We start from the raw sequence: 26459 nt of genomic DNA, 5'->3' as shown, positions 1-26459 counted from the left end.
ACAGTGCAGAGTTCTATCGTTGTGTAGTCATGCCTCCCCGATTAAACACTTGTCTTGAGGTGCTCTCATTGGCATGTTATTGTGAAGTACTCTGTTTAGAACAAGCTCCCTAATTAAGCCATAATTAGATTGATCAAGCGTTCAGTCTTTGCAACTCAGCTGACCCTGTTGGAAACTGAAAAAGTGGCAAAGCCCAGCTAACACTGCCGGATTTGATGCAGAGGACAGTGTAAACCCACTGGGAACACATTAAAGTCAGGAATGAGATGACATTATATCCTGTGGTCAGTGGGAAGCCTTCAGCAAAGGCTTTAATCCTTCGGGTGTGAGTCTCAAATGTGGCATTGGAAGAAAATAGGAGGATATCAGATGCCGTGCATGACATCGACCAGAGCCAAGCGAAGACGTTACAATCTATAACATCTGGCCATCAATAGTGCAAACACAAAGAAACAGCTTTCTTAGGCCTCATTGGAGGCCTTTCTTCTGTTCAGCTTTTGATTTATTTGTTTCTTTGTTCTCTCGTTGATCATTTCATTAACTGCCTGATGCAAATACCAACAAAACCCCCCTGCAGGGACTCAAATCCTGAGGCTGATTACAGCTTGTCAACCACTGCTGAGAAAACACACACACACACACAGACAAGATTTTTACTTTTTCTGAAGAAAATCAAAGTGGTATGTGCATGCATAACTCACCGGCATGACGGCAGTGTGTCAAGATTGTTGCCTCTACCAAGATTCCTCCGTTCCTAACCAGGAACAATGTGAAGAAAGTTCACTAGGGCTGCACAATTATTCGAAACCAAACAACTTAGTGCAATTATCGAATCATAAAGGATGCAATTTAATTTAAAATATGTGCTGCGTGTTTGAACTGAACTGTTTGGCACTGTGTTCTTTTACACTCAAACGGCTCATGATCATGATGTTTTCAGTGTCTCACAGTCAGTGATATATGGTAACGAAGTGAAAATACTTTGTTACGGTACTTAAGTTTTGGGGTATCTGTACTTTACTCATAATAATATTTTTGCTGACTTCTACTTTTACTTTTACGTCATTAACTATAGGTATCGCTATAGGTAAATAAGAAGAAGAATAACAAAGTGCAGTAAACGGTAAAACTATTTGCACTACAAACCAGTGTGTTCATAAATAAGATAATACATTAAAATAATATGATAAGACACCAATTTTCAATATCAAGCAGCAAAACGAACCGTTTTGTACAGCTAAAAATAGCTGGATGCAGATGAGACCGGAAGCTAGACCCATAGAATTTACAAATGTCCGCGCCCATTTTTACGACAAGAAAAAGGTGTATAAGGCTTGAACATTACCGCTCAAGAACGGGTGTGCCGCACACGTCCTGAAAAGTGAAGCTGCGGGCTCTTTGATCGCCCCCTGGTGGCTGGCTGCAGTACAGGTCATAAACCCCGCCCTCTCCATGTAAACGAATGGGACTTGAGTCGAAATAAAAAAATAAATTACACTTCTAATACAATTTTCCGAAAGATGGTTTTGGTCATTTAAGGTAGTTGTTATCACGCTGATATATGTTCAATTGTTCATTTTTGTGATACGGTTGACTTTAGCTAGTAATTTGATGGTATAAAAATGGGGCATGTCGTTATGGTTGATTGGGTCTGCGGGAGTTTGATACGCGGCTCCGCCTCATGACACTACTGCGCAGACTCTGAATCCAAACAAATCTCTACTGCGCAGACTCTGGCTCCAAATTACGTCATTTACTCAAGATGGCAGCGGCCATACTGAGATGCTTTGGCTTCACTTTTCTATAGTGGAAGGAGGTGGAGACGTGTCGTCCATCTTTTTTTTAACGGTCTATGCTCAAGAGCTGCAGATCAAAAAAGCTGAGAGAGATCTTGTTCTTGTCATATCAGATCTTAAATTATCCCAAGACACTACATGGCATGAATAAGTCAGTCACCTTCATGAAAAATAAAAATATGAATTGTTAAACAGTCGTTTGAGGTTTCAGCCCAGCAAATACTTCATCACTCATGGGAAATTGGTCTCTTCTGTTGTTTCTAAGAGCCTCACCTTTGTGCTGTGATCCCTTCTTTCTTTGTCTGCCAAAGTCCCTGCTGCCTTTGCTCTGAATGCCCAGGGGTCTCATTTATAAAACTCTCCGTAGATTTCATCCTAAAAGTGTACGTATACCAGTGATGTATTGTAACGAAGTAATAATACTTCGTTACAGTACTTAAGTACTTTTTGGGAGTATCTGTACTTTACTTGAGTTTTTATATTTCAGCCAACTTTTCCTTTTACTCCACTGCATTTACTTATTAAAATGTATAATTTTACTCCGATATATTTCCCCGAAGCATATTCGTTACTTACTACAAAATAGTATTCGTTACTTACTACAAAATAGTCAGAAGAACACAGACTGCAGGAAAGCAGGTTTGACAAATCAGTGGTCTGCCGTCTGCAAGTTAGACTACTAAAAACACCTTTGCTCATGTGCAAAAAAGTGCGCGGCTGCACGCACAACCGCAGATTATTTCATTTTCGAGTCTGGGGTGTGCGATACAGCATCGTCTGCGATAATATGGTAAGTGTTGTAATGATGTGCGATCTGACATTATCAAGTATATCAAAGAGAGTGCACGCACGTGATTTATTAGTCTATTAAAACTCAAAATTCAATGCATTCTAAATTGTAGACGGCAAAAATGCTTCTGTATGCTTTTATATGTATGTTTATATAATTTAATATAGTTAACTTAATCTATATCACACAAAGAGTAGCCTACCGTTTTTCTGCAAATATCAGCATGAACACATTTAATAATAATTTTATACAAGTTCAGTAAAGCAATAAGTGACTTACATTAATATTGCTTGTTTTTGCTAAATTTTGCCAACGAAAATAGTTCCAAAGATCAAAGCACTGTTTTGCGTCTCTGAGCAATGGACAGTGTTTACTTACTGAATGAATCAGCTTCTTGAACAAATCAGTTGATAAAAATTATTCAGTGATTCACTCATTAACACAGTCAAATGCTTTGTTCCTGAATGAATCAGTTGTTTGAATGAATCGGTTGAATCTCAACGACTCACTCATTAACGGTCACTTGCTGCCACCTACTGGTGGTTTTAATTTCACAGTTCTACTATTTTGTACATGTTTTAAATTATTTCAAATATCAGTATTCAACGTTTTACGTTCAACGTTTTAAAAACAAAACATTATTTATCCATCTGTAACTGCAGGTTAAATGCATCCATGTCCCCTTTGAGATACATAAACTGTGTAAATACATCTAAATGTTTAAGATTCCAAAATTGTTTTCTTACGTTGGAATGAAAGACACTAAGTACCGGATGAAGTGCTTCTTATTCTTACCCAAAAATACAAAATGGAAGAAAGAGTTAAAACTGAACACAATCTTGCTACTCAAGCCATGTATGCAATTTTTTTTATATATATATTTATTTGCTTCTTTTCCATTTTGCATTTACTTTTACTTTCAATACTTAAGTATGTTTAAGATTTAAAAAATACTTTTCGTACTTAAGTACAATAAATATCACATACTTTAAGACTTTTACTCAAGTAATATTCTAAATGGTGACTTCAACTTCTACCAAAGTCATTTTCTGGTAGGATATCTGTACTTTTACTTGAGTATAGCTTTCAGGTACTTTATACACCACTGACACACAAAAGCTAGATTTTGCGTATGCACAAAAGTTTTCAGATTTATAAAAACATGCGCACGCCAGAACCGGCGCAAAAATCCCTTTATAAATCCCAGTCGGGAAGATTGTGTGTATGTGCATCTCCACCCCGAAATCACCATATATGGAGCTTACAACGCTAGTTTTACTATGCATAACCTCATCTGCATATCATTTCCATGCATATTCCCATCCACGTGACACCATATTTAACACCGTTAAAGGTAGAAGACATTACGGAAATATGAGATACGGACTATAAATGCCATTTGTGCCATACACAATTTTTATTGCTAAAAATCATCCAGTATCCTTGTTATGTTTTAGCATAAATATATCAAAATCCATAAAAACAAAACTGTTTAAAATAGTTCTCAGATAAATATTTTAGAATAGAGTTGATCTCATTCTTTTCCACTGGCCAAATAGTATTTCAATTGTTTTAAACAATTCAAATCAAATTTAATTTATGCAGTTTTGCTGATAAGGTGATCATCTTTTAGCTATTTTTAGCCTATATTTATTGCTGTGTAAATAGAATTGTCTGACTCGGCGTGTCACTGACAAAGTAGCCTATTTTAAAAAGAAAACATGCAAATTACAATTTTCTTCAAGTTGTATCCTTCAAATACAGTGGTATTTTTCATAATGTTGTGGAGATGCCGTCACACACCATCATCACCTCCGTGCAGCTGCGGTTGTACAGTAAGCTATTATCATTGGGCCTATTCAAACCGGACAATGGACCGTTTGACCACTGAATCCAGAAGTGTCTGCCATAATATCGAATTAAGTGCGCATCATTGATCATTGTTCTCACTAAAATATTTTCTCATAACATGAGATCTGCAGTTTAGTTTAAAGATGAATTATTGTGCAGCTATAGCACTCCTCGCTGTCATTAAAACGGCATGCCACAGGAAAAGTAATCAAGCGCATTCACTAAATATGTCAATTCAAATAATTTTTGTTTAATTTCTGCATAATGAATTTATGTAATTTTAGTGCTTATCTCCATTAATGAGAGTGGAATATTTAATGTAAATGTGTATATCGAAATGAAAACAGATTTTAAAATTGTTGTTTAGGCCTACTTCATTACTTTTCTCACTCCAGAAAAAAGAGTGCGTACGCATTGTCTAGAATGTCCGTATGGTGCATACATATTTACGCCAAGTTTATTTTTAATAAATCCCGATATGTGCGTGGAAAATTGCATACGCAATTTCTATGCCCATTTTGTGCATACGCAACATTTATAAATGAGGCTCCGGGTGATTTTTTTTATTTCAATAATCTGTCTTTCTATGTTCTCTCACATCACATTCTATAATGCAACCATTACAAAAGCTGAAGCAACATTTGCCCCACGTCTGAATCCTGTATTTAAACTGAAGCAGGACAGTTAACATGAACTATCACAGTCATTTATTTTTCATTAAAGGAGACATATTATGCCCCTTTTTACAATATGTAATATAAGTCTCAGGTGTCCCCAGAATGTATCTGTGCATTTTCAGCTGAAAATACCCCACAGATCATAATTTATATCATTTCGAAAATGTCTATTCTGGGTGGAAGCAGAAACACGCTGTATTAAAGCATGTCTCTTTAAATGCAAATGAGCTGCTGCTCCCCACCCTCTTTTCTAGAATAGGGAAGTGCCTTTACAGCTCATAACTGCTAAAAAACATATGTTTTGGTTCTGATTATCATGTTTATCGTGCTGAAATCATGCGTTTTAAACAATATTAGTTTAAACTTCTGATATACAGTTTTCTGAGCGCACAAATCCGAAGCACACGGACAGAAAGCGGCTGTCACAGCATGTGAGTACTAAACTAAGTTCTCATTCACACACAAGTTTACGTAAAAAATGCACATGAGTTACAAAAACAATCGGTTATGTCTGTGAAGGTAAACAGCTGGGAAATAAATCACATGTTTATTTAAGATCTGTGTGGCAGCAGCAATATACAGTAAATAAATCAATTAATCCACTGCTCTCTTGTCATCTCTGAGGCTGGGACTCTAAATAGTATTCTGTGCTCGTTTGTGCAGCCAAAGACAGAACAGTTAGCATGTTTTGCTCAAACTTTCGCCATGGCATTAGAACTGGTACACCGTTGTCGCTTGCGAAATCAAAATGACGGCGCCGTGGGTGGAAACTTGCAGATTAATATTGTTTTTCCTATAATTGTATTATCAATTATCATTAAAAAAGATTCCAGACTAGATTTTAATGTAGTTCTTTCTGATAAGAGTCATGGCTGGATAATGCATCAGTTTCTTATGATTATAATCTAATGAATGAAGAAGTGGGATAAAATCAGGGATTAGCAGTAATAGCAGTAAAAAAAATACAGTGACTGCAAAATAGACAAGATATTTGGCTTTTTTAAATCTAAATGCATCTTATCCATATAAAATGAGTATTAGCAGAAAATGTTGACAAGATGTTATATCTCGGAATCTAAATGATCGCGTACCAGTGAATGTTGAATGAAGAATTTCCTGGAAAAATGCAAGCCAAAGTGAATGTCCACATTAAAATTTCTCATTGCTTTGCAGTCTTAGTTTGTGTATGTACACATTTGTGTGTGTGTGTGTGTGTGTGTGTGTTCACGTGCTGCTGTGCATGTCAAGCTAATCAAAACTGTTCTGTTTTGATGTGCTAGCTCTCTGTGGTGTTCTGCTTGAATAGGCTTCTAAAATCAATTCCCACTCTTGATTGTAACCTGCCTCTTTTTATTTATGTAATTTTCTCTCTCTCTTTCTCTCTCCCTCTGTCTGACAAAAGCTGATGAGAAAGTTGAACTGTTTCAGCTTGACATTTCCAAGGGATGCAGCCAAGAAACGTTCAATCTACTCCGGCCTGAACAGAGCCACCTGCAGGTGGGTCTGATCTTATCGTAGGTTTAACATTTGATTTATGTGGTTCATCTTGATTTAACGTTCAGGACTGTGTAAAAATGAGCGTGAAAGGCTGCGTTTATAGGGCAGCATGAATCACCAGCAGAAGTCTGACAGCATGCACCAATTTCATCCAATTTGCATTTGACAAGCATGTAAAGCAATCAAATCAAATGTTACAGAGTTTTCCTTTTCATCTTAACAAAAGGAATCTTCCTGGTTCGCTCAGGCAGTACGTGTGTGTTGGCAGAGCAGAAGGAGTTGTACATCACGGCTGGCCGGTTCAGTAATCACAAAGCTCACACACTCTTCCTGTCTATCTCCCACACAGAAAAAGTGAGTGAGAGAGACAAGCAGAGAAAATGAAACAAATAGAGAGAGACAGAGCAAGAAAGAGAGAGAAATTCAGGATTGTAGAGATGAGTATGGTTGTGCTCTGGTTGGATTATGGGACAGACCACTCAGGTTCGTAGTTATTATAATTGGCTTTGTACAAAAATCAGTACAAGTTTAAGGTATACCTCAACTGGAAAAGCAATTACTAATTTTAAATTCCAAAAATATATAATTAGATTTACAACAACAGAAGTCTGTGGCATGATTGCATGTAGTGTGACATAGAGAGACTCCATCAATGTTTCCTCTAAGCTGCGGGTGTGCAGCTTACGTCGCGACTGCACAGAAGAAATAATATGCCGCGCTCAGGACACACGCAAAAATTAGTTGGAAAGGCCATTTGATTGAATTCTAGTAAATGCAAGATAATTGCAATGCTCGGGCAAACAGGTATAGAGTTGGTGTCGCTATAGAACTGGTGAATGCGGTTTACAGGTTTTGTAGAAAGAGAATGATTTGCACCAAATCAGTTGCTGTAGAAATCGAATACTTTAATGGCTGCGGATGAAATAGCTCAACACAAGAGCCAACGCAAACGCAATGACATGTGAAATAAAACTTCATGTTTTAAAGGAGAGTGGCTTGATTAAGTGGTGGAAATAGCAGATGATCGGCACAGAACGGTAACAAATCTCTGAGACATTTACAGTCACACAGAGGTCTAGTAGTGTGCAAACTCTACTACACGGGGATTAGATAACTGTAAAAGAATTCACGTTCACATTTTTTAAAAATATTTATTGAAGATATTTGTTTTTTATATTATATTATATTATATTATTATAAGCCTAATAAATAACTGACCTCAAAAAGGGAATTCATAAGCAATAACTGCTTCATTTTTTCATATTATATTATATTATATTACAGTGCTTCTCATCTGGTTTGGCCATGGGACTAGGGTTGGGCGATGTCAACAAAATTGGCATCGGACGATGTCTACAGTGAAACATCGTGATGGACGATGACATCGGCGGGAGGAGAGGTGTGGGGGTGGATTTAGGGGGTGTGCACGAAGCGTGAATCCTAATAAGGGAAAACGCCGTGTCTACATCGGACGTAAGCGGCGCGGCGTGACAAAATACTATAGAACCACTGATCTATAATAGAGATTCATTATATATATATATATATATATATATATATATATATCATTCTATAGAACTCATTATAATCAGTGATGCTGTCTACACTGGATGCGGCGTGACACGACAAATCCCCAACAGTAAACTGCTGCCGCGTTCTATTTATGACGTGAGTTTCAATGGTCGCTTTGTCGCGTCCAGTCAGTGTAGACAGACTTTAGCTCAGTGGTTCCCAACCCTGGTCCTGGAGGCACACCAACACAGCACGTTTTGCATGTCTCCTTAATCAAACACACCTGATTCAGGTCATCAGCTCATTAGTAGAGACTCCAAGATCTGAAATTGGTGTGTCAGAGAAAGGACTCACCTTCATGCAAATCCTTCCCAGCTAACACATGAAGTACCAGTTATGTGATTTTTATGTGATCTTTACTTTGATTTCACATGTTGCATGCTTGTAGTTTCTTTTGCGCTTTAGTGAATTGATATACTGCGTGCTACAACGTCTGACAGGACAGGATAGTTCATTTTTCTGAGGTGAGAGATTTTATTTCATAACAATTTACAAAACGAACGATAGAATAATGGGACTGACATTAAGCCTGACAACATCTCACCTGACCGCAGATACTGAATCTGGACAGCAAGTTTTTCTCAGGCACTCTTTACTTAAACTGCAAAAAAAAAAAAAAGTGTCAACAGCTTTTACGCACATCTTTCAAAATAAAAGTCTCGCATCAGAAAAACATTTAGAATTACTTTTTTTGTTGTTTATTTGACTGTACACTCTGCGACACACTTAGAACGGTCTTGCGACCCACCAGTTGAGAAACACTGTTATATTATATTATATTATGATGTTATATTAAATGTTTAATGTTTAATAGAATTTCTTAGTAAGTCGTTTTAGTGTAAAAAAAAAATTCTCAGGTAACCTAAAATGTGCATCATTTAGTTACATAAAGGGTTACATCAAATATAAATAGTGCATTAAACATAAAAGTTACAAACTTTCTTGTGTGTGTGCTCTGTACAGGTCTGGTATAAAGAATGTTTTTGCTCAGATGGCTGAAATGTCCATCCAATAGAGAAAAGTTTTGGTCAGCAAGAAAAAAGTGTTTTTATAATAATATGTATAAAAAGAAAGTCTTTTGCTTTCCAATCACTTCCTCAGTGCTTTGTAGTTTATTCTGTATTTTATCTAATTCAATTTCATTCTTTTATTTCCCAGGTGGATCAGAGATTGCGTGAGTGTGCGCACAGATGCATGTTTTGTGAAGTTCACAGATGAAATTAGTTTCCTAGCTATTCGTGAGTAATATTGAAGCACTTTCTGCTTTAAACTTTTGCAGTCGCGACATATTTATCTCTGAACAAGCCGGCACAGATCATTGATTTGCATTTCAATACTTTTGGCTCACGGCGTGCTTTTAAGTACACATTAGCAGTTTCTGTCAGTTCAAATGGCCCAGTCTTACATAAGTGAGCGACAAATGGCTGGACTTTCCACTATGCCAGTACAATCTACAAAATCTCAAGACAGCTGAACTGCAATGTCAGCTCTGAGCTGACTGAACACAATAAAACAACTGCCAGCTCTCCACACGCTACTACCAGCCCACCCCGCACTAATGGAACAAAACAAAACCTTTACCATCACCCTGCCGCAGTGAATGCCAACACAGTTGGACAATAAGACCCAAGACCTACAGTGGGGGTCTGAGACCACAGTGACAGGTTTTATTTACATCATTTAAACATAAATAAGGATGAAAAAAGTGAACGTTTTAGGATGTTGAACAAAAGGTAACACAAAGAAACTGCAAAAAAAATCATACACACATACTTGCATTTGTGGTTTAGGGGGACTCTCCATAGGCCTAATGGTTTTTATCCTGTACAAACTGTATTTTCTATCGCCTTACAGAAAACTACTGGCAATTTTTGAATTTCATAAAACACCGTTTTGTATGTTTTTTTTAAGTCTTTTGTTTTACGGGGACACAGGAAGTGTCCTCATAAACCTTGTTTACATTGTAGTACCCATGTCATTATACACATTTGTGTCCTCATAAACCATATATACCAGTACACACACACACACACACATATATATATATATGTGTGCGTGTGGATGTATGCATGCATGTATATAATGATATTTTCACATAAATATATTTTATTTGTAAAATATAAATAAATAAATGTTTATCAGCATTGATAATAATAATAATAGGAACCACTAATAGAGTACCAATAATAATTAAATAACTGAACACTAAATCAGCTTGTTAAAGGGGTCATATGATGCGATTTAAAAAATGTTCTTTCTCTTTGGAGTGTTACAAGCTCTTGGTGCATAAAGAAGATCTGTAAAGTTGCAAAGACTAAAGTCTCAAATCCAAAGAGATCTTCTTTATAAAAGTTATGAGTCAGCCACGCCTACCTAAAACGGCTCGTTCTAACACGCCCCCACATACCTACGTGACCATGTGGGAATATTTGCATAATGCAAATATTTGCGCAAATGTTTGCGCAAATGTTCACGCAAAAAGGCGTAACTTTTATTCTCGCTGTAGTATTGTTGTTGCCGCCGCCATGTCGTGAAGGCGCTGTGTGATTCGTTGTGAAAGCGAAGCTACTTTGTTTGGCCTTCCAAAAGAGGACGATATCTGCTTCGTCATGCCTGGAGCTGATCCGTGCTGGTTGCTGAGGAAATACAACAACTTTGCGCTGTGGATCGAACCCGCCGCCTCTGCTCACTCTAGCCCTCCGGCCGTACCTCGCTTTATCCCCCGGCCTCTGCTCACTCTAGCCCTCCGGCCGTACCTCACTTTATCCCCCGGCCTCTGCTCACTCTAGGCCGCCCTGCCGCTCACTCTAGGCTGCCGTGAGTGACGCTGTGTTTCGTTGTGAAAGCGAAACTACTTTGTTTGGCCTTCCAAAAATGGACACGACAAAAAATCAGTGGTTAAGTTGTATTTACAACACTTTTCCAGAACACTTCAACCCAAATATTCAGATGTGTGCAGCACATTTTATGGAGGACTGTTTCCTGATCCTGGTAGAGTAGACTACAATGCCGGCTGTTCTGACTCACAGACTGTTAGTACGTTTTTGATATTTAAAGAATTTGCCACTGACGATTCAAACGTGAGTTTTGAGCAGTGTAGAGTAGTGCTTGTTGTTTGTCATTTCTCAGATCACAAATGCAGACATGGTTTTATGTTACGCTCCGGCCGGACACGGCATCACAGTATGGTGAGGGGCGTAACATTTCCGTCACACGCTTGAGGAATTCGACCAATCACAATGCACTGGATAGCTGGCCAATCACAGAACATCTCGCTTTTCAGACCGATGAGCTCTGTAAAAATCGACGCGTTTCAGAAAGGCGGTGCATAGAGGAGAAAAAATTATGTAGAGTATGTGGAAAAGAATGTGTTTTTTTAAACCTTAAACCGCATAAATACATTTCATTACACCAAAATAATGTTCTTTTTAGCAGCATCATATGACCCCTTTAAAATGATTTCAGAAAGATTACGTGACACTGAAGAGTGGAGTAATTAAATTTCAAAACACTTTCAAATTGAAAATGTAATATTACAAGTTTTAAATTGTTGTAATTTGTCAAAATATTACTGTTTTTACTTTATTATTATTCTTATTATTATATAAAATTAAATAATTTTATAAATAAAATAAAGCCAATACTGAATTAATATAAAACTGACTGAAAAATTATATATATATATATATATATATATATGTATGTATGAATGAAACATTGAAAACTGGCTCAAAAAGTTTTTTTAATTATTAATCCAGTAGACGGTGGGTGAATGTGATCTTTAATATGGTGTCGGGGCTGCAGCAGAAGCTATCATTCCACAAAGTGCGGCAATAACTCTCAGTTGTTCAATGAGGAGAGATCAGTGAGCCTTTAAAATACACCACTCTTTTATGTTATATTCATGCTTGCTGGGTTTTTTTCCTCTCACAGGCCAGCTGTCTAAAAGCACCACTGTATAATTGATGTGTTTTTGCAGGCACAGGCTGAGCACAGACAGCGGGCTATAAACCCCTCTCAACAACATGTTCATCTACGCCTCCTCCTCCCAGATGGCCTCCCTCTATCTCTCCTTCTTTCATTCTCTATCAGACATGCATGCTATCTCTCTCTCTTTCTTTCTCTCTCTCTCTACCTCTCATGCATATCTCCCCCTCTCTTTCTTTCTTTCTCCCTCTTTATTTCTCTCCATGAGGACTAGAGGTTAAAGACTAAATTGGTCATCCTCAGGAGAACTAGGTGATTTGTGGCAGCGTGTCTTGGTTTGAAAAAGAGACAGTAATTATGAGTACCTCACTGATAAAGGACAAAAAAAATGTATGTTTCTCTCATAAAAAGTTCAGACAGGACTATAATGTGTGAATGAAGGTTGTGCAATAATTGTACTATGTAAGGCTGGGTGATTTATATAGAATTTTCACATCTATGTGAGGATTTATTTGGTCAAATAAAGCAGCAGGAATACACTGGAAAAAATAGCTTTGAAACCATTTTCACTCAGAAATTGCTAGGAAATTTCACATAATTACAAAGAAATGGGCATCAACATTGAATTAAATGTGAAACATTGATGTAGAAAGACTGAAATAGTATTTTCCTGTAAAACCTACTCTAATAATCTGCTTTATTTACAACTGTATTTAAAATATAATATTTTATATTAGGGTTATGTAGCGTCTGGAACACTCCAACACACAATATATATTTTGTTAGCTAGATTTCACAAATACTTTGTAACACCCCAGGACGCCGAACAAGACCCTGGTTTCATGGTAACCCGATACATTTACAACCTTGTGGAATGCGAGCCGGCTCTCAGCTGCTTTCTCCAGAGCTAAGGGGTACAAATGTATATATATATACACAGTGGGTATGGAAAGTATTCAGACCCCCTTACATTTTTCACTCTTTGTTATATTGCAGCCATTTGCTAAAATCATTAATCATCAAGTTAATTTTTTTCCCTCAATGTACACACATCACCCCATATTGACAGAAAAACACAGAATTGTTGACATTTTTGCAGATTTATTAAAAAAGAAAAACTGAAATATCACATGGTCCTGAGTATTCAGACCCTTTGCTCAGTATTTAGTAGAAGCACCCTTTTGATCTAATACAGCCATGAGTCTTTTTGGGAAAGATGCAACAAGTTTTTCACACCTGGATTTGGGGATCCTCTGCCATTCCTCCTTGCAGATATTTTAATGAGAAAAGAGTGTGAAATAGAAGCCTTTCTACTTGTTGTCTCAGACTTTGGAATTATTTGGAATTATTATTATTATTTATCATGTAGTTGTTGCTGCATTTTATAAATGTCAAAACAGTTTTACCATGATTTTAGATGTTTTAAGCACTTATTTTAAGCTTATTGCTTTAGTATAGCACACATACACGTATAACACCGGGCTATATATAAAAATGTTTTGCATAATTATTCTTCCATAATAATTCTAATTATCCATAATTATTACATTCATATCAGCTGACTGGCAGGTCAGCCACCATAAGTGGATAGTAGACCTTTTTTCAAAGCAATAATCCTTTGAAATTATAATATAATACTCTATTATAGAGTCTCCTTGGCCTGTCCTACACGCTAGATTACTGTAATCTCTCCTCACACACTCTACCTGCTTCTCTTCATCTATTGGTCAGTGCGACTGTAATGAGAGCAGGGGGGTAATGCCAGAGAATAATGTTTTTATGAGAGACAGCAGAGGTCAGAATTAATGGCTGACGAGTCTAACGCCCCATGAGACAGGAAGTCAGTCCCGTGGGCATACAAATGGCTTCGTAATGAAGCTTGACATTGGTTATAGGTTATCAATGTGTGTGCATGAGACGAGAGAGAACAAGAGGGAAAACGGGCGCAGAGTGAATTTTATGTGCTTGTAAGCACTATGAAAATTATACTTGAATTAATTGAGTCATTGGTGTAAATTCGCATGGCATTACGTTAATGTCTGTCTGCACCTGCTAACTGTCCTACTCTAGTTCGAATGCTATAAATATTGATATCAAGCATGAATATTCATCCCAAGTAATGAACTGTTTTAACATGTCTGACTACATGAATATGTATATAAATTGCTGTCGGGGGATGATATCACACAAGGTAATAGGTATTATGCCACAGGAAAAATAGGATATGAAAAATAATTACTACTTTTTGACTTTAAGATCACAGCAAAAAGAATCATAATAATAGTAGTATTTGTATGTATTCATATTGAATTACAAAACGTGTAACTTTTGAACTTTCTATTCAGCAAAGGATACTAAAAATGTATTAAAAATATTGTACAAAAAATGTACAAAAATATTAAGCAGCACAACTATTCATATGCTCATCAAGGCTGAATTTATCTGATAAATAAAGTAAAAACAGTAATATTGTGAAATATTGTTACAATTTAAAATAACTGTCACATCAGAAATCATTCTAATATGCTGATTTGGTCCCTAAGAAGCATTTATTATTATTATTATCAATGTTTAAAAAGCAGTTTTGCTGCTTAATATTTTTGTGGAAATGTGATATGGTACCATTCAAAAGTCTAGAGTAAGTAAGATTTACAACCACAAAGGAAATAATACTTTTATTGAGCAGGGGTGCATTACATTTTTCAAAATTGACCAGTATAATGTTACAAAAGAAATATTTTAATAAATACTGTTCATTGAACTTTTTACTCTTAAAAAAAATATATCAGTTTCCACAAAAATATTGAGTAGCAAAGCATTTTAATAAAATATTTAAAGCATAAATAAAAATATTTATACAATTTAATAAAAGCATTTTAATTAAAAAAATAAAAATAAATAAGAACCAATAATTAAGCATCAATAATAATAGAGCACCAAATCAGCACAGAATGATTTCTGAAAGATCATGTGACAATGAAGACTGGAGTAATTACATTTTACATTTAATTAGCATTTATTCAAGTAGAAAATAGTGTTAACTTAAATAATTATAAAAGCCACCTTGTTGAGCATGAGTCTTTCAAAAACATACAAAATATATTAAAATAAGCTCAGGGATTACAATGTTATATGCTGTCAATACATTTACTGTCAAAAAATGTGTGTGTGTTAGAACCATACTTTACGTTCAAATAGCAATACTAATCAGATCCTGTTGCAATATTAGACACAAACCAGCGGAACAAGATGGACCCTGAAGAACGAAAATACCCCAATGTTAGCACAGTGCAGGTAAGCTTCTCTCTTTAGTGTCTGAGAAGAGAGCTGCTGGATTAATATCTCTCTCCTGTTGGCCATTTCACACCAGAATGCTTTCACAGCAAAGCTCGGGGACATGGGTAAAAAAAGCAGAGCTGAGAAAGAGTTACACATATTAGCAGCACACACAGAGGAGCATGCATTAGCAAAAACCAATGGGTTTTGTGTTTGTCGTGCTGGAAACCTCATGATGCACTAAGATACAATCTTGGTTTATTGCTACTAAAACTGTCGGATCAGTGCAGTATCCAGTCAATGAAAATGACAGCAAACCTGCTACGACACATCTGTATAATTGATTATTTGGTGTTTCCTCAAAAGATTCATTAATAGAATCATTAATGAACTTCAAATGTTGCTAACATCTCCTTGTGTTTCAGAGAATAAAGAAAATATGAAGTCGAAATGACATGAGGGTGAGTAAAAATAACAATATTTTTTCAACAATTGAATTTGTGAGTGAATTATCTCTTTACATGTTGATAAAACCCAGATAAATGAAAAGTTCCCATCAGTCCGGATCAGATTCATGCTGGAAATTCCAGGTTTTGCATGGTTTCTGCAAACAGACCATCTTGGTCAAGTTAGTTAGGTTTGCAACAAAGCTACCAAACACCAGCCTGACCATGTTAAACCGTTATGACCTGTTTTTTTCCAGCAGGGATCCAGATCCTCTAAGAAAAGGGAGTGAAAAAGCAAAAGAAAATGAGGTGACATAAACCGGTGGCTTTTCTTTCTCTGTCACAACTGTAATTAGAAAAGCCGATGTGACCGGCACTCTGAACCAAGTATCAGAGGGCAGAAAGAGAGAAAAAAAGCACATGAAAAGAAAAGGAAGAACAAAGGCAGGAACAGAACACAACAGAGTGAGATGGACACCGGAACAGTTTAAAAATGAAGAGACGAGGTGTGTGTGTGTGTGTGTTTGAGACCTGAGGGGGATATTTGAGAGACACGAGAAATGCGCTAGTAAGCTGTTTGTAAAGGTCTTCAAACAGAGGACCAGGTCTCACTAAAGCAAGGACACACGTCAATGAGAAACTTGACTTTTCACTCTCATGCTTAAAGAGGAAAATGCCCTTCAGAATCCTGGAATTTATTAACCACACACACATCCTCATGCATAGACTCCAGACTACCTGAACAAGCACAAAATAACCTGCATACTGAAAGGAAACTGCCGTATTTATCAGAAAACAGTTCAGTCCAAGACCAATTTCTCTCTCTCTCTCTCTCTCTCTCTCTCTCTCTCTCTGTGTGTGTGTGTGTGTGTACAGACAGACAGATAGATATAGATATATATAGTTATTTGAAATTTTTTTTTAGTAGTACTTTAACAGACTAAAATAAAATGAATATACTGTATATATATTTTTTTATTAAAAATAAATAAATGCACAAAATAACCTGCATACTGAAAGGAAACTGCCGTATTTATCAGAAAACAGTTCAGTCCAAGACCAATTTCTCTCTCTCTCTCTCTCTCTCTCTCTCTCTCTCTCTGTGTGTGTGTGTGTGTACAGACAGACAGATAGATTTAGACTTGTATAGTTATTTGAAATTTTTTTTTAGTAGTACTTTAACAGACTAAAATAAAATGAATATACTGTATATATATTTTTTTATTAAAAATAAATAAATAAATAAAAAATATATAATTCTGTTAAAGTACTACTGTTACATTTTGGGGGAAGAAGTGTGGGATTATAATAATTTTTATTTGAAAGTACTTCACTTGGTAATTGAAAGCATAATTAAATCAGCCAAAATATTTAATAAAGAAAACACATGGGATGTGTGGTATGTACAGCTTAATGAGTGGAAATATGAAGCACTTTTTGTGCAGTTTTCACATGTGTTTGCTTGGTCGTACACCATATCACCAGTGACCTCAGGCTATATTACTTCTCAACAGTGGTTAAAAACTTATGGATTTAGAGTGAATCACCATCACAAGGACTGTATCAATCAGAGAGCCACTGGGAATGTTGCTCTGTGAGACTTTATTACAGCAATGAGGAGTTTTTCATTGCATCCACAGGAAAAGTTGCCTCCACAGTGTCACACACACATGCCTTCTAAAAATATACACTTGCAAGTTCACTTCTGTCATTCTCTCTCTCTGTTCCCCCACAAACACACACACACACACACTAATCCTTGTGATTGAAGAGCTCTCAGAAAGGTAATTAAATTTGCCAATGATCCACTGTGCTGGGTACACAAGCCTGCGTTCTGTGGAGGGGAACAGCAGAGCAGGACCTCAATAATAGCGGCGAGCTCATTAATCAGCGCAAGCGGAAGATTCCCTCATATTTCACTATGGCTTTTTAAGGCACTGCACGAGGCAGATCTATGTGGCCTACACGCTTAGAGAGCGCATGGTTTACTCTGCAACAACAGACCCTCGGCGTACATTGACATAGCGGTTAGCAAACAGTTGTACTTGTTTGTTTTGTGAGTCTGTGTGCAGGATTTATGTGCAGGAATATCAGCTGCTCAGCTCACCAAAAGTACAGATGCTATGCTAACTTAGCTACATTTTACAGTAACATAATATTAGCTAAACTGTTTTCGAAGTAACTTCGCTTTGCTAGTGACAAACTACTTCTCTATACAATAGTTTTTTGTCACATTTAAAGCAGCCTACAGTGGTTTGTTGGTCTTGGTTTAAGAGAATCTCCCAGCCTGGCGCTCAATCCCCTGATAGCACACGTACATCACGGAGACGTCTATTTGACATCTGCATTTACATCTGCAAGACGTTTTTTTTTTTAGCGTTTACTCATCTACAATGCGTTTACAGAACGTTTCCTATCAGATGTCGAATAGACGTTTAGAAGATGTCTTTAAGATATTTATGATGAAGAATGTATGTAAAACTGACATCTTAAAGACGTCTATCAGATGTCTGTACAGAGCAGATGCTTTCCAGATGAAGTAAACTTTAACAGATATCTTGCAGACGCATGTGTGCTATCTGGGTAATTTTTGCTAAAGGCCTGTTCATGCCAAGATAAATGTTCAATGCGAAAATTTGGTGCAATAAACATAATTTGAATGAACGGCAGTTGTGTCTGAAAACATGTAAAAGTTGTTTGACTTTGTTTCTTCTCTTTGATAAGCAGGTGTCAGAAATGGAATTTGTGCATTGCTGCCCATGTGTTTTGAACACAATTTAAGGCAACTACGACAATTATCATTCATAGCAAATCAAATAATCAGACAAACATGAGAATATTAAAATACAAATAGGGTATATTAACATCTTGATGAGCAAATAGCATATTATACCATTGTCCTTGTGTACCAAAGTATTTCTGCAATTTTACTGCCAGAGAGTTTCCCTATCATTTTACATAGATGGATTTTAGTGTGGTGTTAACAGTGACAGTGGTTCCTATATAATGTTCAACTCCATGCTTACAGATATCTAATTGTCACAGCTGGATAGAGAGGCATACACAGGAAGAACGATTCAGAGCTTCTTTATTTATACAAACTGAAAGAGGACTTCAAATGGTAAGTTCAAACTGAAACATAACTTTAGATGATCAAACTGAAGAGTAACAGTCCTTATCGTAATCCTTTTAGGGAGACACTGATCCAGAGCGGTGAGTCGAGGTTTGAGGTGAGTAGACTGATATAGTGCCCAGGTGAGTGGAATCAGGTGTTCGTAATCAATAATCTGGTGATTGTGAACGGGTGTAGGTGGCTGGTGTTGTTGATGTGGCTGGATAATCTGTGACACTAATTGCTTAAAGATATCTAATAAAAAAAAAAGCTTTTTTTCATTTAGCTTTTATCTAAAGTGACTTACACAATTTTGTTGTCATATTTGTTGCAGCTCGGCCCATCTCTTTAACCCCTACACAATACCACTCATTCTTGTGTTCGCTCAATAATTTTGGTCATTATGGTAAAACTAATAGCATGTGTTTAGGGTTACAGATAACATGCGTGGCCTCTGTGCATTCATGTCTTATTTTGTGTGAGCATGGTTTCACTAGCCACTGCTGCCTGGTCTCTAATAGAGATCGGCCTATTTAGCATTTATTAGCATGCATTAGCATTCATTAGCTCCATTTCCAACACTGATGGCATTGACGGAAACTGCATCTAATAAGCCTTTATTCCAATGAGAGTGCAGGGTAAATGGATAATTGATTTTGAAAAAGCCTTTTCGACAAATCATAGCAATAAATGAACTCTAAGTGAATTGGGCAGGTTGGAAAGGTACATAATGGGCTGGGGGAAAGAGAAAGATTGGATTTTTTTGCCAGAGCTCAAAATTTGGTTAAAGCTTGATGTAGAATGCACAAAGCTTGAAAATGCTCTTACGGTTCAATTAAGTTAATGTATTAAGAAAGCAACTAGGGTTCAAGTTGAGTATGAAGTTGGAGCTTCACCAGGACCACCATCACAAGGTTAAGTGAATGGTGCACTTGAGTGTGGGAGACGAAACATTTTAAGTCATATTTACTAGCAAATTTGCACTCAAGTTTTTATAAGTCAATTTCACTAGTACTGCGTGGGCAAAAATGCCCTTTCACATCCCATGATTTCAACAATTCGGTGTCATGATCCAAACATGACACTTCCTGTGAGTGCAGTAACAGATTGGAAGGTGTAAAAGACGTGAGTGGATCACGAAACACATGTGAGTCACAGCAGAAACAGAAAGAAAGATGGAGAGAACCATCTCTTTATTGGATAACAATTACATGAAATTGCGAGTGCTCTGTTCTAAACAGCGGATAAAAGGAGCGAACACGTCCAAATGAACGAACACTCACACAGAGCGAGCTGAATGATAAATGATAGGGAATAGCGAAACAAAGAATGAGCCATATCCTAGGGGGGTCATGTAACAACAGAAAAACGTCACTTCGGCTATTCGCAATTGATTGACTGTCTTCCACACTCGTCTCCCCTCAAAAAGTGCCAAACTGGGAAAGAAAACATGACTTGAAATGACTTCAATAGCTTTTGTCAAATCAACGCCTTGATCGGTATGATGAGTCACGCAAAGGGAAAAGCGATAAATACTGTGCCTGAATAAAGAAGTGACAGTGGGTTGGCAAATTTTAGCCCATTTCATTCACCCTTTCCTCCGTTATTCTTCCCTTGTTAAAGAGAGCACAATAGAGTTTCCTGCCTCCCTCCCACTTTCTCGGCTCTATGAATATCTCTGTCCTCCATCTCTCCTTGCAATCTTGGCGTAATTTAGACCTAACAAATGCCAACTTGTACTCTTTCATAACTTCCTTGCTTTCACTTCTCTATTATGCTGTCACTTCGTTTTATTTGACTGTCGACGTCAGTTTCTGCCTGTTTGCATTTATATTTTTGTGCGCAGATGAGCCTGATAGCCCATCTGTATGAAGCGACACAAAGTAAAGATGACATTGATTTAATTGCTAGCAACACCCATCCAGTGAAACTTGTGTTACTGAATTACATGCACACTAGGTCGTCGTGTCCCTATACGCTGATTAACTTACTTTAATTAGAATTATAATCAAAGCACTTGTGCATGAAACACAAGCTCAATTTGCTGGATTCAGAGTCATGGGCAGATATTGATCTGTCATTGTACACATCGTGATGGTGGAGAACAATGTACTGGTATATCGATGTGCTGAATTTTTTTTCCGATAGTGGCCTTAAAGATTTAAAGGAAAAGTTCATCCGAAAATAAATATTTAAGCATGTCATTCCAAACCCATATGACTTACTTTCTTCTATATGTACACTATTGGTCAAATTTTGGAATAATTACGTTTTTTTTTTTTTTTTTTGAAAGAAGTCTTTTATGCTCACCAAGGCTGCATTTATTAGATCAAAAATACAGAAAACTAATATTGTGAAATATTATTACAATTTAAAATAACTGTTTTCTATTCTAAACATATTTTCAAATGTAATTTACTCCAGTCACTTCAGTGTCACTTGATCCTTCAGAAATTATTTTAATTTGCTGATTTGCTGCTCAAAAAACATTATTATTATCAATGTTGAAAACAGTTGTGCTGCTTTTTGTGGAAACTGTGGTACTTTTTTCTTTTATCTTTGATTAATTAAAGGGTAACACTTTAGTATAGGGAACAATTCTCACTATTAACTAGTTGCATATTAGCATGCCTATTATTGACACATTGGCTGTTTATTAGTACTTATAAAGCACATATTCTACATCCCTAATCCTACCCAATACCTAAACTTAACAACTACCTTACTAACTATCAATAAGCAGCAAATTAGGAGTTTGAGGCAAAAGTTGTAGTTAATGGTTTGTTAATAGCGAGAATTGGACCTTAAAATAAAGTGTGACCATAGAAAGTTCAAAAGAACAGCATTATAAATGTCTTTACTGTCACATTTGATCAATTTAATGTGACTTTACTGAATAAAATATGTCATGTCTAAGATGGCGCCGTGGATGGCCGGTGTGGAGCTCCACAGTTGTTTTAATGTTTTTGTTAGTTTGTCCTGTTTTTAGTTATAAATTTGCTGGCAAAATCATTCTGGACCCCTCACACCTTGTTCTTTGAACTGTTGCCATCTGGTTGGCGCTACAGAGCACTGAGCACCAGAATGGCCAGGCATAAGAACAGTTTCTTCCCTTAGGCAGTCCATCTCATGAACAGTTAACTTTACAATAAAATGTAATACACAACACTATTTATACATTTATTTATTTAACACACCATACTACTTATTTACATTTCCTTGCATTTGTACATAACACACCTGTGCACACAATTACCATCTATGGTCTATTTCAGGGGTGGCGAACGTCGGTCCTGGCGAGCCGCAGCCCTGCAGAGTTTTGCTTCAACCCTAATCAAACACACCTGAACAAGCTAATCAAGGTCTGAACGGTTATTAGGAAGCTACAGGCAGGTGAGTTTTAATTAGGGTTGGAGCTGAACACTGCGGCTCTCCAGGACCGGAGTTCACCACCCCTGGTCTATTTTGCATAATGTGTTTTTCTTCAAAAATGTGTTGTATATTGCTATTTCCGGTTACTTATTCTACTTTTATTACTTTTATAACAGTCTTGTTACTGTCATTCTGTTTGTGCTGTGGAAGCTTCTGTCACCATAACAAATTCCTTGTATGTGTAAACACACCTGGCAATAAAGCTCTTTCTGATTCTGATTCTAAAAATGGTGGGGTATCACGGTTTCCACAAAAATATTAAGCCTATTAAGCTCATGTGACATGAAAGCTGTAATAATGGCTGCTAAAAATTTAGCTTTGCTGTCACAAGAGCTAATTACATTTTAAAATATATTCAAATAGTAAACAATTATTTTAACTTGTAATGACATTTCATAATATTAATATCTGATGATATTTGAAATAAATGTAGCCTTGGTTACCATAAGAGACTTTTTTCAAAACACAATTATTCCAAACTTTTGACCGGTAGTACATGTTTCTACATATAAACGAGTGTCACATTTTTGATTGCTGCCGCATCCTGGAAACACATGGCATGTTCTTTGCAAGCAAAAGCCACAAAACCACAAAACAAATGCACATACGGAAACCATCGTAAACATACGTGTACTCACGCATCAAGCTGACAAGCGAACCATCCCGCTGGGACTGAGGTCAAATAAAACACAGGCTATATAAAGCTATCCTTGTGTTTCGCTAAACACTGCTGTCAATCAAAACGCACAATCTTTTTTAAAAAAAGAGAGTGTGTGTATATGAGAAGGAATGTTTTAGTGGAGTTTTGTTTGTTAACAAATCTATTTTGAAAGAATCGAAGTGAACAAATCATTCCATGGACTGACTCATATTTTTGTTCATTCCATTATTTGCAGTATTTATCATTTGCACTGTAGTATTTCAGTGTCATTTAATTTGTTCCTGTCAAAAAACATGTTTTTAATGAATAATAACTGGTGATGTAAGATGCAGAAATGGCCACTGAGCAAATCTGAATGAATCTTTTTGGTATTCAGATTTAAAAGATTTATTCATGAATCAAATGGCCTCCACTATTGTGTGTGTATGTGTATGTGTATGTGTATGTGTGTATGTGTGTGTGTGTGTGTGTGTGTGTGTGTGTGTGTGTGTGTGTGTGAGAAAAGGAGTGCGTCCTTGAGTCAAGATGGTTGGGAGAGAAGATCAAACATGTTGGGATTAGTGGACATCCTAACATGCTGATCTCAGCGCTTGTTCATCACATCCAAACACAACCGTCACACACCATACCTTTATCTGTAACACTCTTAAACACATGCCCTCAGTTCCCGGAAATAGCACACACACTCGCTTTCTGACACAAACAAACAAATCCATGACGGTTTGGACATCGGACATGACCTCAGTGTTAGCGCATGTACATTGTGATCTTATTCCTCAGAATTTCATTGAAGTGGTTTAATATGAACAATTGGGTTACAATCAAAAAGCTATCTTGAAATGGAATAGCAACAAATATATTGCGACATTTTCTATTAAGGTTTTGACCATCTCCAACCTTTTACTCACTTTTGGCACTTGGTAAGTGTTCATTTTGGACTCTGTATGCAAATGTGTGTGATGCATGGTTTTCAATGTACTTTAAGTGGGTCACTGTCTGTCCCTATCCGCACTGTGGCAAACAGAGGGAACCGTGTTGTCATTTCCTCTGCAGCAAAACCCAGAAGTAATTTCATGCATTTTCCAAATGTATTTATTTGGATGAGAATGATTTATTCATTTATTTAATCAAATGCCATTCTCAAGAGCAAATTCAAAAGTATAGCTTGTTTATTGCATGTGGAAGCAGGATAAACACAGTACAGCAGATTCTGTCTAACTCATGCAGTATTTAATCTACTAATTTCTGTTCCTTTCAGAGCCCTGAATAGCAGCCACCCTTCGTCTGTAGTGTGTGTGTGAAGACTCTTCCGCTGAAGAAGCTGGAATATGAGAAGCTGCAGTGGCCCAGATTAGACATGGAACAGGAGATGATGCTCAACAGCCACGTAATGAGCTCCCTTTGGAGGATAAACTTAGGGATGCATGTCTGCAGTCACCTCTGAGACGTCTGCTTTTGTGTGGGGGTCAAAACATTTCAGCGTTTTTGAAGATCAAGGACACTGACCCTTTGTTAAGCCCCACATTCAAGGGATGGTTCACCCAAAAATGGAAACTCTGGCATCATTTATGCATGCATTTCTTTCGGAAGAATGCTGGTAACCAAGTAGTTTTGGTATCTATTGACTTCCACTTGTACACTCTTAGGTTCCAAAAAGAGGTTTTCGGAACCAATTTTGGTTCCTAAAAGAACCTTTCAGAGAACAGTTCTTGAAAGAACCATGTTTTTCTTAGTATGAAGAATATTTTAATATTCTTCAAGAAGAACCTTTCTCCTATATTGTGCAATGGAAAGGTTGTCGAAGGTTCTTCATGGAACCATCATGCCGATATAGAACCTTTATTTTTTAGTGTATAAACAAAAAACACAGAGACATTTCTCAAAATAGCTTATTTTGTGTTCCACAGAAGAAAGTCAAACAGGCTTGGAATGAAATTACATTTTTGGATGAACTACCCCTTTAAAAGAATTACAGACCAATCCTAGCTTAGCAAGTGTTGCCACAGAAATTGTGCTGCTCCCAAATCTTTGATTATTTACTATTCATTCATATTCATTAAGTCTTAGAATGTTCTATAAAGCTTGTCTGAATAAGCCACAGTAACCAAGGGGGTGGAGCCTAGTGAAGAATCATTTGCAGTTAAGTTAAGTTAAGTTGAGTTAAGCCTAAAGTATACTTTGGTTTTTATGTGTATGCGAGGGCCCACATACAGTGCGCATGAAGCAAATTTAGTCACCAGAATAGTATGTGCGTACTGTACTCACCACCCAATTTTTGTACTTTGTATGCCCAGGTTGCACACACACATTGAATTTGTTAATCAGTTGTTCCACAAGGTGGCAACACTGGCCTGGGCTGGTGGATGGAACAACAACAAAATACTGGAGACTGCAACTACAACAGCATTAACAAGCACTTGTGTGAGAGGGTTATGAGATGGCAGCAACTTTAGTTTAAAAGATACATTTTTATCGGTCATAAATTCTGGAGAAAAATAGCGCAGACACTGGACAAAAGTTACTTTAAAAGGCTACACATTCGACTGTATGCATACGCTAGCATGCACGTACAAAAACCAAGCATACTTTGGGCCTTAAATTGTGTGAGTTTTACAGTAGACAAAGTATGTGACAGTCAAAAATGTATTTCGTTTTATTGGCAGCAGTTCTTTAGTGCTTCACTAAATTTGTCTTTCTTTGCATTGTAGGAATTTTTGGACAGGAATTGATGGAGGGGATGGAGATCAGGAAGTGTTGCAAGCTGGATTTGAACTCACATCACCCATATCAGCACCACAGCTTGCAATGGAATATGTAACCACAGCATAGAGGAAGTAATTCTTAAAGGTATAGTTCACCAACGCTCACCCTCATATTGCTTTTATTATTATTATTTATTCCATGTTTCTTTTGTGTTTATTTTGTATATTTCTAAACACAACAACAGCAACAACAACATAAAATTCATCCATATTGGCCTGAATAATGCTTCCTGTTTTCTTCAGAATAAATGGATGAAAGTAAGTCATGACAGATTTTCATTTCTGAGTGAACTATCCCTTTAAGAGCTTTTGTTTATTCCTCTCATAATAATGCACCTTCATCAATTGTCGAGTTAGCTTGAGAGCCATTTTTCATTTTAATGTGTTTTCCACAGCACACACAACAAGTCCCAAAAATTGAAACAAGCTTCAATTATGACAAGAACCCGTTTGGAAGCTTTGGCTTGTTATACAAGCTTTGCAGAATGAAATACTGCCCATATTATGCAGCTGATTTAGCCCTCTGTTGTCCAGTTCCTCTCTTATCTTCCTCTCTGAGCACATAGCTCTCTCTTTTTTTGCTGTTTTTATTGCAAAACCCACATTAGGATGAGATAAACACACGGCAGTGGAAGCGTCCTCACATCAGTCCAATGTAAA

The 26459-nt window shown here is 36.9% G+C and overlaps 1 protein-coding gene and 1 long non-coding RNA gene across 2 annotated transcripts in view; both read right to left on the bottom strand.

Annotated features, from left to right (window-relative positions):
• LOC107578039 (uncharacterized) overlaps positions 1-3204 on the bottom strand; it is a 19365-nt gene extending 16161 nt beyond the window's left edge. Inside the window, exon 1 of the long non-coding RNA XR_001608291.1 lies at positions 3194-3204. This is a non-coding gene — a long non-coding RNA (uncharacterized lncRNA). The remainder of the gene's footprint in view (positions 1-3193) is intronic.
• The window catches only part of LOC107578020 (reticulon-4 receptor-like 1), a 123532-nt gene that overhangs the window by 51263 nt on the left and 45810 nt on the right, over positions 1-26459 (bottom strand). The window lies entirely within an intron of this gene.

Source organism: Sinocyclocheilus grahami, unplaced genomic scaffold (assembly GCF_001515645.1).
Source record: "Sinocyclocheilus grahami isolate Dianchi unplaced genomic scaffold, SAMN03320097.WGS_v1.1 scaffold32.1, whole genome shotgun sequence".
Classification (NCBI taxonomy): Eukaryota; Metazoa; Chordata; class Actinopteri; order Cypriniformes; family Cyprinidae; genus Sinocyclocheilus; species Sinocyclocheilus grahami.
This window is presented reverse-complemented; position numbering and strand designations above follow the sequence as displayed.